The following is a 17,926-nucleotide window of genomic DNA, read 5'->3' on the forward strand; positions in this document are numbered from 1 at the left end:
AGGGTTGGATCCCCTGCTTTCTGGCAAAGGCAATGACTGCAGGTAGACACTTTATGAACACTCTTGGGGCCACAGAGAGACCAAATGGCAAAGCACAGAAATGAAAATGCTCGGAGCCCACAAAGAAATAAAGGAATTTCCTGAAAAGTTAATTGATAGGAATATGGAGGTAGTCATCCTTTATATCTAAGGACACCATGAAGGTCTGTGGAAGGAGAGTAGGAAGTGTCAGCATCCAGGAGGGGACCTTGAGAAAAGCATTCAGATGGAACAAATCCAAGATAGGTCGCCAAGGACCTTCTTTCCTGGGGATTAGGAAAGTACAGTTGTGTACACTTACCATAAATGTAGATGTTCGAGTGCCTTCACTGTTGCAGTCATGACTGTAGGGTTCTCCCCTGCTGGCACGCAGTCCTCGGTCGGCCAGAATCCCAAAGTCTGGGTCTGGCGTCGGCTGTTCAGTCATGCTCCCTGACGTCAGAGCACCAGGAGTACAAAGCTGACAGCCGATGCCATGTTCTCCAGTTTTTCTTGCCCCAGATGTCAGGAGTCCCAAAATGAGTAAGGTCCCATACCGTTTGCAAATACACCTCAGAAGAATGGTGAATTAAATGGTGAATTAAAGGAACCACACAAAAGTAAAAATAAGAGGGGACAGGTGTACACAACTGTACTATGTTCATCGTGTTTCACTGTTGCAGTCATGACTGTAGGGTAGAATCCCAAAGCAGAATGAAGGGGAGGTGGTCATAAAGTAGAAGGGGCAGCTAAAAGGCCCTGCAAAACTGCAGAAGCAAAGCCTGCCCTCGACTTAGACTTAGAGTAGAGAGGTAGACTGTAGTGCTTTGAAAAAGTATGCACTGAACTCCAAGTTGCAGCTTCCAAAATGGAACTCCCCTGAGGAAGGCAGCTGAAGTGGCAGCAGCTCTGGTGGAATGAGTCCGTATACTCCCTGGGATTTGCTTTCCATGGTGTAACAAAATCTGATTCCATGAGCAATCCATTTAGAAATGGTCTGTTTTGAAATGGCTTTACCTTGGGAACTTGAAGCATAAGAACCAAACAATTGCTCTGATTTCCTGATGTCCTTGGTTCTGTCCAGGTGAAAACGTAGTTGTCTGTGTACATCCAAGGAATGTAAGATCCTTTCCCCTTTATTTTGAGGAGTGGGGAAAACAGTTGGCAAGTGAATAGTTTGATTTAAAGCCACTTTAGAAACCACCTTAGGCATGAAAGTAGGATTAGTCCTTAAAGACACCCTGTCTTGATGAAAAATAATACAAGGTTCCACAGCCATAAGAGCTTGCAACTCTGAAACTCTCCTGGCAGAGGTCAGAGCCAACAGGATGGCTGTTTTCCAAGATAAAAACTTGATGTCAGAAGCGGCAGCAGGCTCAAAAGGAGGTAAGGTGAGCTTTTCCAAAACATAGTTGAGATCCCAAGCAGGAATGGGAGGAGATCTAGGGGGCCTATCTCCTCTTGGAAACTGTCTCATGAGCTGGTGGGAAAAGATTGGAGGGTCTGTATTATAATGAGCAGAAATAGCAGAGGCATGTATCTTAATGGAAGAGAAAGAGAGACCCTTAAGTAAGAGGTCTGTTAGGTAAAGTAAAATCAAAGGAATGTTAGGAAGAAGAGGATCAGAATCCTGAGCCTGCATCCAGGAACAAAATCTTTTCCATTTTCCTGCATAAGATTTTCTAGTGCTAGGACATCTGGCTTCTAAAATGACATCCATAACCTGCTTGGGTAGGAGAGAATGAATCAAAGACCCTGGATTAACCAGGCCACCAGGCTGAGAGTTCTGACATGGGAGTGTAGAACCTGACCCTGGTGTTGGGACAGAAGGTTCGGAGTCTGTGGAAAAACCCAAGGGGGCTCCAGACAAAGGTTTTTCAGAGTTGGGTACCAAAACTGTCGAGGCCAATTTGGGGCCAGCAAGATTATCATCTTGGGCTTGTCCTGTCTGATCTTTAATAATACCCGTGGAAGAAGAGGAAGAGGCGGAAAGGCATATCCCGAGAGGTTTCTCCAACTGAATGATAGTGCAATCCACTTTCCAAGCTAGTTTGTGGAAAGTCCTGGTGCAAAAAATCTGTAGTTGATGATTGAGGTGGGATGCAAAGAGGTCTATGTGAGGACATCCCCAGACTGCTGTTATCATCTTGAATATTTCGGTGTCCAGCATCCACTCGTGTGGGTCCGAAAGGTTTCTGCTCAGACTGTCTGCCAGGAAGTTTTGCTTTCCTGGTAGAAACTGAGCTTGAAGGTCCAGATTGCAAGCTAGAGCTGTGTTCCACAGATCCATGGCTAGTCTGCAAAGGGGGTAGGAATGAGATCCCTCTTGCTTGTTTATGTACCACATAACTGTGGTGTTGTCTGTTCGTATCAGTAGTTGTCCTGGTTGTAGATGATTCCTGAAGGCCAAAAGAGCTTAGTCTGCAAAGGGGGTAGGAATGAGATCCCCCCTTGCTTGTTTATGTACCACATAACTGTGGTGTTGTCTGTTCGTATCAGTAGTTGTCCTGGTTGTAGAAGATTCCTGAAGGCCAAAAGAGCTTTCTGAACGGCTAACATTTCCCTTAAATTGATATGCAGGTGCTTCTGATCCTTTGTCCAAAGGCCCTGCAGGCAGTTGCTCCAAAAATGGACTCCCCATGCATAATCTGAGGCATCCGTGGTTAGTATCGGAGTGGCAGGAGGCAGACAGAAGGGTTTTCCTTTGTTTAGAGTACATGCCTTGGACCACCAAAGGAATTCCTTTTGAAGACAAGGCAGGACAGAGATCAGTATGTCCAAACTGTGGCAATGATGAGACCATACACTTTTTAGGTACCACTGTATTTTCCTCATATGTAGTCTTGCATATGGTACGAGAAGGATGCAGGAGGCCATGCAACCCAAAGCCTGCAGGAATCTCCTTGCAGATAGCGGAGTTAAAGTTGCCAAGGTTTTGAAAGTTGAAGCCAGCTGTAACTGTTTTTCGTATGTCAGAAATGCCATCTGGGTTGTTGTGTTTAGAGAAGCGCCCAGAAAAATTATCTGTTGTGAGGGTGTCAAATTTGACTTTTTTATGTTTACAGTGAATCCCAGGAACTTGAGAAGATTCAGAACAAACTGTAGATGCTGGAGTAAGACATCCCTGCTGTCTGCCTGAATAAGACAGTCGTCCAGATAAGGGTAAATTTGAATTCCCTTGAGTCTGCAATAAGCTACTACTGGAACCAGGCATGTGGTGAAGACCCTGGCCACAGTAGACAATCCAAAGGGCAGCGCAGAGAATTGAAAGTGCCTCGATCCGTCCTTGAACCTGAGGTATTTTCTGCATTCCTGCCTGATGGGAATGTGTAAATATGCCTCCTTTAAATCCAAAGTTACCATCCATGCATTTTTGGTCAGCACTGGAAGTAGCTGCTGTAGAGTAAGCATCTTGAATTTTGGTATGTCTAGAAAAGTGTTCAAGACTGACAGATCCAGAATGGGTCTCCATGAATTTTGCTTCCTGGGGACTAGAAAGAGCCTCGAGTAAAAAACCTTGTCCCATCTCTGAAAGTGAAACTAGTTCTATGGCTTTCATAGCCAAGAGAGCTTCCACCTGGTTTAAGGCCTCTGTCCATTGATGTTTTGGAAGATCTGGCCATCCGCTTGGCCTTGGTAGGGTATGAAAATGGAATTTGTAACCGAAACCACATCCAGAACCCACTTGTCTTGGGTTATGAGTCCAATTTAGGTGAAAAAGAGAAAGTTTTCCTCTGAGAGGGGCTTCCAGGCAAGAAGTTCCTGCAGCCCAACCGAGAGAGTCATTGAGTCTGTTTCCTATGAGCTTGCGACCTGTCCTCTCCTCCCCTAGGGGTGGAAGCAGTCCACTGTCTTGGTCTATAAGAGGCTTGTGTTTGAGGCCTTCCTCGAGAGCGTCTGTATCTACCCCTCTGAGGCCTGTCTGAATTGGGAAAGGACCAATTTTTTGTAGGCCAATTCCTACTAAATCTGGGTGGCTGTACTTGTAAGACTGTTTGCATGGATTTTGCCTTGTCCTCCATCTTTTTAATCACCTCTTTAGCTTTAGATCCAAACAAAACATTATGCTGAACAGGAGCATCCAATAACTTAGCTTTTACTTGATCTGGCAAATTTTGTTCCTTTAACCATGCATGCCTTCTAATTACTGTGCCAGAGGCAGCAGCCCTACAAGAAGCCTCCAAGGCATCAAATCCATAGTGTAAACCATGCTTCCCAACTTGTTCAGTGGCATGCATTAAGTCATGTAATTCCTTATCATCTGTACAGGCGGAAATGGAAGTTATCTTTTGTTTTAATACAGACAGGAGAAATTGCTGGTATTTCAGCATATGAACCTGACAGTTTAAAGCCCTAATAGATAAAGTAGCAGAAGTGTACACTTTTTTGCCCCATCTTTCTAAAGATCTGGAATCCTTCTCAGTGGGAATGGGTTTTTTAGCAGAAGTGGCCTTAACTCCCTTAGGACCCTGAGAAATGGTTTCAGGGTCAGCAGTAGGGTTCTTGTATAAAAACTGGTGGTAATCAGGAACCCTGTAATAGCTGTCAGGCTTAACAGGAGCTGGAGGAAAAGAGTCAGGGGTTAAGTTAGCCTCCAAAAAAGCATCATCCACAATATCCAAAATAGGACGAATAGCCAGGGGTCTATGTTGGGGAAGAAGAAGAAAATCCCTTAGTCTTTTCTTAGATTCCGAATACTCCTGTCCTTCCCAGTGGAAATGTTCCCTCACTTCATGCAAAGTTTCCCCAAAAGAGAAATCCTCAGGGGGAGAAGCTGAAGGAATGGATTCCTCAGCATCAGAATCCTCATAAGGAGGGAAAGAATATTCCTGGTCAGAAGAAGAAACTGAAGAAACAGAAGCCTAATAAGAGGAGTCATAATAAACTTCCTGCCTTGGCCTTTTATCTGGAGGGGGATGCGAACCCCTAATCATAGTAAGTAAGTCCTCCGCCATTTTAAGTAATGGTTTCTGCGACTTGGGAGCCGGATCAGAAGAGGCCTGAGTTGCAGTCTTTGATTTGGAAGGAGTCTTTGCCTTTGTCTTTGGCTTTGCCTTTATTAGAAGCTGAGTAGGCCTGAAAACCCCTTCGGAAGCCGGTACCTGCACAGTGGCTCCGGACCCATCCGAAGGAGTATTGTCCAAAGGTCCTGCAACAGAAATATTCAAAGGCCTAGTTGGCTCCTCGTGGGAGTCCGTTTCGGCCATCGGTTCCGAAATGGCCGACGACAGGGGCTGCAAAAGCGCCTCACTGACGACGGCCGAACCTGAAGCTGGCTCTGCTTGAACGATATCGTCAGATTTGGACTTCGGAGGCCTGTCTTTGTCCTTGCATCGTTTGTGAACTCCGGTAGCCGGAACCATATCCGACAACATTTTGTAATTAAAACGCCTACCGAAGTAATGAAATGCAAAATCGTACCTCCGTTTAATTGTACGTTGATTGAATCTAGCACAAAACCAACAACTAGCTACGTTGTGGTCAGGGCCTAAGCAAGGAATATAGTAAGAATGAAAATCCTTATGAGGTATTTGCTTCCCACATGAAATACAATTATTACCTTTTCTGACATAGGACTGGAGCAAGAAAAAAAGTTTCCCCAATGGGGTACTTAGCTTTGAGTAGGAGAAGAAAGTCTTCGGACTGAAGTTTGTTCAGAAAAGATTGTCAGGAGTCAGCCGACCAGCACTTGCGAACTGCTATCACCGCACGGCAAGAAAGACTGGAGAACATGGCGTCGGCTGTCAGCTTTGTACTCCTGGCGCTCTGACGTCAGGGAGCATGGCTGAACAGCCGACGCCGGACCCAGACTTTGGGATTCTGGCCGACCGAGGACTGCCTGCCGGCAGGGGAGAACCCTACAGTCATGACTGCAACAGTGAAACACGATGAACATCATTCTGGAGTAGATTCCTTTCCCTCTTAAATGTAGGGGAACCTCCTGAATTGTACCTTGTGAGAGGATGGCCTGCAGGACTGGTGGAAAGAACGCCATTTGATCTCGAGGAGGTTGAAGAATACCTTTGAAAGTTGGTCTGGATTCCCACACCATGAAATAACCTTGTTTTATGATTCGGAGGACCCAAGAGTCCTGGGTAATGTTTCCAAGGCAGGAAAGGACAGGGAGAGGGGGGGGGGTAGCTGGGACCAGTCACAGACTTCCAGGTTTGGCCTGAAAGGGCCATTTCTGAACTGGAGTAGAGGGGAAAGACCTGGAAGAGGTATGCTTCCTGGAATCGTGTTCTAGCTGGACAGTTCCTCTGAAAGCAAGGAACCAGGGACACAAAGATGTGTCTGAGGTCCTGATGTTCTTTACCCTTCACCTGAAAGGCCTTAAACAGCTCAGCTGCAGCTATACCAAACAAGGCCTTGTTATCCAAGGGTGCATCCATTAACTTTGATTTAATATCATCTGGCAAAGTTTGTAACCTAAGCCAGAAGCACCCCTAATAGCCGATCCTGAGGCAGCAGATCTAGCTGAAGTTTCCACTATGTCACAACTACACCTTATATACAGTGTCTAGTAACCTGACTGCAGGAATTTAACAGACTGGAAATCTTAGCTCTATTGGGGGAATCAGGTAGGTCACCCAATTGTTTAATAGATTCAGCAAGACCAAGGAGTTAGTTGGCCATATCAGTTTGGTAGTTTATAACTCTCACAGCTAAAGTGGCTGAGGTATAGACGTTTTTGCCCAACCTTTCCATTATTCTACTTTCCTTATCTGAGGGAAGAAAAGAAGTGGGGGGAAGAAGCTTAGATGATTTGTCTGCAGCCATAGAAATAGTTGATGCATCTGCGGAAGGGGCCTTGAAGACAAATTTGGCATCTTCAGGGACTTTATAAAACCCATCTGAGCGCTTTGGTGCAGGGGGTTGAAAATCTGGGGCTTTGGAAGGAGCCAGAAAGGCATACAAGAATGCAGGATGTACAGGAGGAACCGCAGACGGGTTAGTGGACTCCATTTGTAAGAGGTCATAATACCTCCGAGTTTCAGTAACCTGACTGCAGTCCCACTTAAAAAAGGCCTTAATTTGTACTATTGTTGCCCCAAATATAATGTCTTCCCCAGGCGAATCAGTTCCATTTGACTCCTCCTCTGGGGAGGCATACCCCAGAGGAGAGGCAATTTGAGAGGTGTAAGTGAAGGATTCATCCCATGAGGAATCCTCTTCCTCAGAAGAAATATCAGGAAATAGTTTACCCTTAGAAGTGGAAACTGAAGGGGCCTGGGCAGGAGCAGAGGCCTGGTGTAAGGCTAAGAAAGCATCAAGTAGGCCATGAGTTAAGGGCCACTAGTCAGGGGGTTGGTTTGATGGCACTGTCTGCTCCAGAAGAGCAGAATGTTTGTTTTTCTGCTTCTTTTTCTTGGGAGCATCCGATACAGAAGTGTCAAAGATGCGATGTAGAGAAGGAGGTCCAGACGTTGGGTGACACTCAACGACGTTCGAAGTATCATCTTCTCCAACCACTATTTGGGTAACTCCATGCAGGCCCTCGGAAATCATCAGACTTGGTTCCCTCCCGGTGCCCAAGTTGGACGCATGCGACTCCCTCATGGACATGCTAGCGGACTCCTTAACTGCTTCCTCACAGGTACCGGTCAGTGGAAGGTCCGCAGGTTCCAACTCAGACTCCAGGCCTTCATTGGCCTTGAGAGGTATGGTCAGAATAGAGGGCGCAGTCATAGGATCAGGCCTAGTCTGCTTGGCCTTTTTTGCAGCCATTTCCAAGGATCGCAACATTGGAGCCATATCATTAGCTAATTACTTCAGCCTCTGATTCTCAAGGTAAAGTTTTAGAGTAGCAACATGGCTTCTAAGGGTTTTGGGAACAAAGGCCTGACAGGTTTTACAAGAGGTGTGGTCACTGTCTTAGCCTAGACAGAATAAGAAGAGCTCATATGAGTCTTTATGTCGAATCTGCTTTCCACACCAACACTTGCCCTTTCTATCCGACATAAACCCACAACACAGTAGCAAAAAGATACAAAACCCCAATGGGATACTTAATTGAACATGGACAGGCACAAAGTCACTTTCGAAGTGAGCGACGACCAGAGCTGGCAGTCACACAGGCAGCAGAAAAGTTCTGAGGTAGGTGCAAGCCGATGTCCGCTTTATACCAGATGTCAGTTTATGGCTGATGTACACTGAGTGAGCAGACCGTCGTATGCACCATTGCAGTAACATCTATCTGTTGTATAATGGCCGGACATACAAGTCAACCAGAGGCAGACTCCCTCATGTTCTGGATACAACAACATATGAATAGAAGGCCATCTTCAATGACTACAACACTGAGGCAAACTGGTTATGGGATTGCTCAAGCTACTTAGCAGTGGATCCTGTGTGAAAACTGGTTATGGGATTGCTCAAGCTACTTAGTGGATCCTGTGTGAATTCCCAGAGATACACTTTGAGCTTGACACAAGGGAGATAAACCTCCAAAAAGGCCCTCTTACTACTTTCCTTCAATGGGCTAAACACTCAATTGTTTCTAATCAAGTAGAACTGATGACATGGAAGGTCCAACAGGCTGCCTTGTGGGCAGACTTGGTAGGACAGGGTTATTAGCAATACATCTTTCAGTTCTCTCAGTCCCTTTTCACTGTTTTAACTCAGGCCCTGGATTGTGCAAGGGAATGTCCTGCAAGTTTGCACACTAGGAAACTTCAACTGCCACCATCTTTGCAGACTGGTAGGTTGCATGTTTCTTCTATCTGCCAATAACCAGGCTAAAATACTGGAACTTATGTCAGTGCTGACAATGTGCTCCTCATCCCAGCAAGGATCTTGTGTCACGGCATCAGACGCAGGAACTTTTCAATGAATAACTTTAAGCTCAAGTTTCAAACCCTGTGAATGTCCGAAAAGAACTGTGAAGCACAGGGTGAGGAGTGCTCTCCTGGCTTTTAGTGGGAAATTACGGTGTACATCAGCCATAGCTGGGAACACTCCTAAGATTGGTGACAAAACAAAAAGGTGTTATTGAACTGGGTACAGCAGATTAAAGAATCAAAACAATTAGAAGGCTTCATGAAATCTCATCAGGCCTTTAGACACAATGTCAGTGTAGCACTAAAAATGATAAATACTACCATGCAATGTGTCCGTGTAAATGTAGTATTCTGTTCCATCTCCCTGCTTACAGTAAAAGGTCTTAAAAAGATATGAAATCACAGTCCATGCATTCCTGTAGCTGTTATTTTGGAACTTCATACAGTAGTACATTAGTTATCAACTGACTTTTCATTTTGTTTACACCTTGTTTCTTACAGTGAGCATCACAAAAATTTTACTATCTATAACTATATGCAAAAATCTGAGAAAAAAAAACTTTAACAAGGAGTCTCATAGCCCGTGATTTTGCACAATACTTAATAGTCCAATTAATAGGATGTGCGATATCCCCACATATAAAAGGGAAGAAAAAAAGTATTGTTAGAAGGGAGTCTGTTGCCCATTCTTTGATGCAAGATCACACTACTTTGTTGGACAGTAGAATTTTACAATATTCTGCTTCATTTCATAAAGCACAATGCCAGTAAAAATTCTGCAAGAAGGACTATTGTGCTAAAATGGCTGGTACTGGATATATCTTGTACAATTTTCTGTGCTTTTATTCATTGTTTGTACACATGGACATTACTTATTGGCTTGACTTTCCAGAGTTCTGAAAATCGTGCATTTTAAGACTTGGATTATAATCATCATAAGGATTTCCACCTCAAAGATAACAAACACAATGTCTATCATCACTTCTGCTGTCTATCATCACTTCTGCTATCTTTCTTTATAGCATGTCTGGTACAAATAAATACTACTGGTATCTGATCTCAAGGGCTACTTTCTCTAATTTACACTTTTTTCCAAATCAGTTAATCCTACTTTGTAACTTCATAAATCAGGAAAATGAAATATTCTGTGAATGACTTCCATTCTTAGGTCATACCTGACAATTGCACATTGGGTCCATTTTAAAACGCACCACAAAAGCAAGCAAATATACCAGTCCCATGTCTATTTCATGAATGGCTGGCTGGCTTATTCAGCCTCTGCCCCCCCCCCCCCCCAAACAAACAAAAGGAAAACAAAAACAGACACTATGATTTATTTTATAAATAGTTCATGATACAGAATGAATTTAGTTTCTTTGCATAAAATACGTTGTGTATAAAAGCTATGTTCAGTCTACTTTTTAAAATGACTTGGTCAGCAGCAAATTGTCCATCTTTACCAAAACGAGATGAATAAACCATGACAGCATTCCGAAGCGATAACCTATGAAGAAAAAGGTTTCAGTAACTCAGACGGATTACTATTCTTTAAACAAATATGTAACAGCATGCTCTACTTGTACAAAATGGTTAAAGACAAAATTGAAGTGAGAGATGACTAATGAAGACACTAAATACGCAAAATTGCAGCTCCTGAAAGTGATACATCAATGTGAGTGACATCAATGTGAGTGAGTCTGAGTCTAAACAGCTACTTGCCAAATAAAATTCTTTGCAGTGAACGTGGTTATTTACATTTTTATATTTCAAAATCTCTTAACTCGGCAAGTACAAGTCAGCTTTAAACAGTTTACAAACTGTTACAGCCCGTAGACATAGAAAAGTAAAATACAATACAGCAATACAGACATTTTTAATACAATAAGCCTAGAATAGCAGAGCATTCCCATCATTTTGGTCAGAGGACTGTTTGGTGATTGCTTTTTATGATTAGTATAAAACTTTGTCAGAAAATAGACTGTACAAAAACAGCAAAGTACAGCACTTTACTGTGACAATCAGCTGTACGTTTACACATTGGACTATTTATTGTTAACAAAAACAGCACATTTCTTGCATTTCATTCTCCCCACAATACCAGACAGTGATTTTAACTGGATGAGAGCCACGAGCTCATAAGCCTTTCAGATAAAATTATACTCATTTGTGAAAAACAATACAGATAATGAGAAGCCATTACTTTTTCTTCCTCGCTACCAAGGTAGGGAGATTTTCAGAAGGCGATATAGCAAATAAGTGTAACCCATTGCATACATCAAAAAAACAGCATAAAAGAACAAGAGAATAAAGAACAGTTTCATAAATGCAGTTTAAATAATGACATCAATTAGCTTCTCACCTATCATAAAATACTTCAATGAACATTTAAAGTCTGCCAGCTTAAACAATTTGGTAATTAAATTAATATATTTTCTTTCAGACATCAGTAAAAAAATACAGATTTGGGATGTTAATTGTAGCCAACTGTATTTAATCTTACTGGATGTGAATTACAGTATCTAAATATTATAGTTGCTTCCAATTTCTTTAAGGCTAAATTCCTGTTTCCACCACCACTAGCCATATAAGGAATATCTTAAATGCAACAAGACACCATAGCTATCCTGACAACATTCATGATTCAGAAAGGGCTACCACCAGGGGTAAGCCCTAAGATGGTTACAAAAACTGAGGACGCTCAATGTAGTCAATTAGATTACATAAAAGGTACGATCAGGTAACATCTGCAGAAAGGTACTGGTGGGGGTGGTGCTTATATCTGTATGGGTTTAAGTGGATTTGTGTGTGTGTGTGTGTGTGTGTGTGTGTGTGTGTGTGTGTGTGTGTGTGTGTGTGTGAGAGAGAGAGAGAGAGAGAGAGAGAGAGAGAGAGAGAGAGAGAGAGAGAGAGAGAGACAGAGGATATGTCCCTTGTACAATGTGAGTACTTGTGTGTGATGAGTGGAAGCCACACCTCTCAACTCCTCCACACCAATGAGCCTGCAATACTGGGTGACACCAGAGGCATGTTTCAAATATTACTTTAACTCCGTAACATTGGAGTTAAGGGGCACTTTTAATAAAAATAAAGCACTAATACACCAATAGGTTTTATATTAAGAAGCACTTTGAGCAAGAAGTGAAGTACAAAACTTAAAGTCTGGCATTACTGAAAAGTAATCAGATGGGATCTACGATGGACAGGGACCTTATAAGAGGCAAAATCGGGGGCAGTTGAGAAGTTTGATAGAGTGTCCGTGAGTGTCAGAGTGAATGAGAACACCTATGCCAACATGATGCAAGGGTCACAAGAGGAAAGTGCTTATTAGCACTAGCTGTAACACAATATTTAGGGACATACAAATTAGCCTCACCGCAATTAACATGTGTCTGAATCGCATGTCTTGTGATCATGGAAACTGCTGCAGTTTCCACAAGTGCAGAAATGTTTCTGAATCCTAATGCATATATGATTAAAGCACTTTACATATTTTACTCCATGATAAAAACACTACGTTTAACTGTTCAGGATTGCTTCTATATCGCAATCTTGAAATTCTGAACATTCAAGACATCTGACCAATGAACTGCTATAAAAATAAAAATTCCATTCTACAGCTGATAAAGGCTCAAAAAAAGGAACTAAGACTCTCAACAACAAAAATAATAAAAACGAACCTTTATTTACCAGAGGATGTGTTTTTGTCAAATCAATAGGACTTCAGATTTTTAAGCTTCAAAAGCGAACACCATTGTTGATAGCCAGTCCCACCATACATCTGATGAAGTCATTTACTCTGGTGAATAAAGATTTGTTTTATTATTTTTGTTTGAGAGTTTCTTAGTTCATTTCTTGAGCCTTTTTCCTTTGTAGAAACAATTTTTATTTTCAGTTTGAGGTTTTACTTCAGCTGAAGTTCTGGTCATTTTTTTGTAGCAATGCAATACCTTTGTCATCACAAGTACAAAACATCTATCTCAAACAACTAAAGGGCTGCTGCTAGTGAAGCACTGTATACTTTAAAAGATTTTTTACAGAAACACTAAATATCTGGCCTGTCTACCACCCTGCAACCATTACATTATGAACATTTATGATGAAAAGAACTACTGCAGACTACATTCCACAAGAAAGCATTTTCCCCAAGGTAAGAGGTTCCTGTAACAAAACGTAGTCCTGCAGTGTTATCAATCCCCTGTAATTCAAAATCTACTGCTAAAATGTACCAGTTGTATAAAAGCATCTTGGTTTAGCTGACTTAGCATTGTGTGTACACTATAATAAAAATAGCATGGAGCAACTCTCAAATTTCCATCACAAGCTTTAAACTGTTCCTGACATACTGGAACTGTCCTACCCTCCATTGTTAAATCTCAGGTCAGCCTCAATAGATGTCTGTCAAATCACATTTCTTACACCCCTTTCCATTATGTTTCATCATTCTTTACACATGAAACTATCTGCATTTGAAGAGGTCCGTCTCCGTGCTCTTCTTAAATACCTTCAGTTAAATGGGGGGAGCATTACCTGTGTGCACAGTAGTATTAAGTAAAGAGGGCTTCCTGAACAATTTACTCTCCACCAAACTTTGCTCTATCCCACTTCAAATAATGCCAAGAAAATTCACTTGATTTTCAAATATACTACATGTAAATGGAACCCGTGTATTACAATTAAAGTTCTCACTAAATTCACAAAACTCTTTCATGTTCCATATATACCACAGGTAGTGTAAACTTCTCCCTGCATGGCTGTTGGTAGGGAATTTTCCCACATTAAAATATGTGTTTTACTGGTTCCAGCCATCTTGGTTTGACTACAATTACTACTTCAATGGACAACTCTTAGAAGAATAACTTGGGAATATTATCATGCAAATTGTCTCTTATAAACATCAATACTTAAATTACATATGGGTTCAAACTTGGGAATATTATCATGCAAATTGTCTCTTATAAACATCAATACTTAAATTACATATGGGTTCAAACATCTAATGTGGGCATTAAGAACAGCAGATTTAGATATTTATATTACCTCTAAAGGCTGTCCACACACAGAAAACAATTCTATGACAAGGGTGGATTACGTTTCTTCTTATTTATAGCAGAGTCTGTAAATTCATTCACATTACAGTCTTTTTTTCTGACTATTAAAAGTGACACTAAACAGACTGTGCCAAGTTATTAAGAAAAATATGCTTGTAGACTTCAGCACCGGGTATTTACCAGCTATATTATGTCTCTGTAGTCGGACCATGGTGTTGTAAGAGAAACAACCACAGACAAATTGGGGGGGGGGCACTAAATATACTGCTAGATTCCAAAATAAAAGAGTTTACTTTTAGGAAAGACAATCCCCAAGTTGTTATTTCAAAACTGACATTAGGTGAAACAAATGAAGAAATAAACAACCACATGGTGACTACAGTGGACCAGATGCTAGTTCTCATTTGTGCTACCACTCTGCCATTAGACAGAAATAAATATTAGAAAAATTATTTGCAAACATTATTGGCGTATACAAATAGTGACGCACGCATGCACACACACACAGACACACACACACACACACACACACACACACACACACACACACACACACACACACACACACACACACACACACTTCCATTTGTGGTAGCAACCACCTTGCAGGTGAAAATGCTGATGATGGAGAACAAGTCACTACAGACCAACTAAACAGTTTAGTGACAAGTACTGAACGGAAACTAAAAGTGCAGATTTCCTGTGGCGTGAATGCTCCATAAATGAACCAAAGCCCCATGGAAAATCCATACCACCAAAAGCAAAAAATTTGCTGATTTACAGGCATACTAATATCCCACACATTTCAGTCCCATATGGGTGGTGCAGCAGAAATATTCCACATCACCAGTTCTGTAAAGCAGCACATGTCCCATGTACTCCAAGTCATGTGCAACAGTACAGTGTGCCAAAAACCATCATGGCCTGTGTACCAGGCACAGTGCGCTAGGATGAGACAGCATCAGCCCAACTCTTCACCATGAATGGGTTAAATCTACCCTCCTGGGAGTGCACCCTGGTGAAGACATTCTTTGATTAGCAATAACTTGATGTACTAGCTGTAATGACTCTACTGGGAAATGGCAGCATGGGACAATTATTTGCAATCTGCCGTGTCCAAGATACAAGGTACCATGCCCATCACCCCAGTTCTTCAGCAACATTAAGTGGAGGTGTCTACAGTCTGCAGCTCCACCAGCTGTATGCAGTGTACATGAGCACTGGTGGCCATGGCTACAAGAGAAAGAGTGGCAGAGGAGAGTTATTTCTAAATCATAAACATTACAGGCATAGGAACACATTACAATTTGGTACAACTACTAGTGTTATAATGCATGTAATCACATTCATCATTCCTGCTCCAACTGATGATGCCAAGCCAGTGGAGGCATCCCATCCTGTAGAACAAATAAAATGAATCATTGATGCATCACTATACATATGAAACAACATACATTTGGTTGCACTGCTAAGTTAACTATCATCTACTAGCAAGGGTTAAGCAAAGATTAATAATTTATTAGCCTACAGACACAGAGTTTGTACACAACTGGGCCCCCCGGCCCTCCTCCTCTTCCACAGGTCTTCTTTCCCTCCCTGCCTGCTGGCTTATGCTAGTTCACAATCACATTGCCCTGTCTCTGCTACGGTTATACATTCCTGTTAGCCTCCCTGCTCTTCTGCATCCCTTATTAGCAATCATTTTTGTTTATTTTACCCTGTTCAAATTATAACTGATCCATTTTTATACTCATGTCAACTAACTGACGCTGGCACACTGACAAGGTCCACTTCGTGGTTCAGCTCCATTCCATTCGCCCTCACTTTGCTCAGGCTCACTCTGATTCCGCTACCCAACCACCACTCCCACCCACCCCTGACATCATTTCTTTTATTCATTCCCCATGTAACCACTCCCCCTACCTCCTCTCCATCCAATTAACTTCTCCCACCACACACCCTCCCCCTGCCTCCACTAACTCACACTATACCATCCTTAACCACTCTAGTTAACCATATATACTTTAAATCTTAGCTACCTCCTTTTTACTACCCACCTCTTTCCTACTATACAATATACCTATTCCTACAACTAGTCACCACTTCACCAATTAAGCCAATATCCCATCATGCCAAGCCACATCTTGCTGCTATCATTCATATCTACCTCCACCTCTTTTATACAACCTTACATCCTACAATACTCAACTTCAACATTACCACCAGTCACCAACCTCCACCTTCCCGTCTGTTTTCCCCAACTCACTCACACATTTATAACTTATTAACCCTCCACACCTACAACACCTATCTTCTTAAAATCAACCACCCCAGCTACTCGTCTCCCTGAGGCAAGATGAAACACAATCTCCCTCTCTACCAACCTCACACATTTCTTCCCTCTCACCATCCTGCTTCTTTCTAGAGACATCCATCTGAACCCTGGACCTCACTTCCCCTCCTCTTTCAAACCTACTCTTACTCTCCCTACCTCTCCTCATCCTATCATCTCCAAAAAAAAAAAACCTATCTCTGTACTCCATGAACATAAGCACAGTTAAAACAAATGAATTCAATGCCTGGTTATCCCATCACTCTCCTAACATCCTAACTCTCTGTGAAACATGGTCAAAACCCCATATTATTTATTTTATTTATTTCTTTTCAGTTTGATTACTGGGGAAGTCCACTGGGCCAAGAATGAGAAGTTATGTACCTACCATAACGTTCCATGTTAGTGGTCTTCTTCTCGCCTTCTTTCTTGCTGGATGGGTTCAGAGCCAATTCTCGGCTCCGACTCGGCCAATACTAAAGCTTGAGAGCTAATTCCACTGGCTCGAGGCTCCCCTATATCCCACAATGCTAGGCGGTAACTACTCAGATCTCGTTTGATAGCTAAATCCAAGCAGTTCTGGTCTCCATAGTATGGAGAAGAGAGAAAATGAACTCACCTCTATATAAAACCTGTATGTAAGCTACCACAAACATAAAAGGGAGAATAGAGGTGGTAAAACATGTGGGAAGGAAAATCCCAATGGAAGATCCCAAAAATTCCTATCGGTCTGTCCAGGCTAGGGGGAAGGAGGGTGGGACGCAAGAAAGAAGGCGAGAAGAAGACAACTAACATGGAGCGTTATGGTAGGTACATAACTTCTCAATGTTAAGTTGTCAATCTCGCCTGCATTCTTGCTGGATGGGACTGCGTCCCTAGCACCTTACCCCGGGTGGCTTATTGGAACAGACTCTTGAGAACAGTGGAACCAAAGTTGGCACGGTTTCTGGAGGCCATATCCAATTTGTAATGCAAGATAAAGGTATGAGGAGAAGCCCACATGGCTGCTGCGCAAACGGAATCTATTGGTAGCCTGTCCTGAAAAGCTACAGATGTAGCTAATGCCCTAGTTGAATGAGCTCTAGGTCTTGAAGGCAGTTTTTGATGTCTGATTTCATAGATGAAGGTAATTATAGAGGTAAGCCATCTTGAAAGGGACACTTTAGTCACTGGAAGTTCCAATTTCCCTTCCGCATAAGACAGGAAGAGCTGGTCAGATTTCCTGAACTGTTTAGTCCTGTCTAAATAATATCGAAATTGGCGAACATCTAGAAAATGTAACTTTTGTTCCAACCTGTTGGAATAATCAGGGAAGAAGACGGGGAGATCAATTGTCTGGTTTAGGTTTGCCTCAGAGGAAACCTTAGGCAAGAAGGACGGATTAGTTCGGAGGGACACCCTGTCTTTATGGAAAACGAAGTAAGGAGGACGACTGCAAAGAGCATGAAGTTCAGATACCCTTCTAGCTGATGTTATGGCTACTAGAAAAAGAGTTTTCCATGAGAGCAACTTAAGAGGGCATGAAGCCGCAGGTTCGAAGGGGGGGAGAATCAAGGATGCTAGGACCAAATTTAAGTCCCACTGAGGTGGGGGATCCTTGATTGGGGGCTTGAGCAAAACGACACCTCTTAGAAAGGCTTTGCAGAGTTTATGGGACATGATACTGGAATCCGAGACACCTACATGAAAGTTAGATATAGCAGCTAGTTGTACTCTAATGGTAGATGAGGAAGAGCCTAAATGAAAGA

The sequence above is a fragment of the Protopterus annectens genome, chromosome 5.part0 (genome assembly GCF_019279795.1).
Source record: "Protopterus annectens isolate FY-2018-M chromosome 5.part0, PAN1.0, whole genome shotgun sequence".
In the NCBI taxonomy this organism is placed as follows: domain Eukaryota; kingdom Metazoa; phylum Chordata; order Ceratodontiformes; family Protopteridae; genus Protopterus; species Protopterus annectens.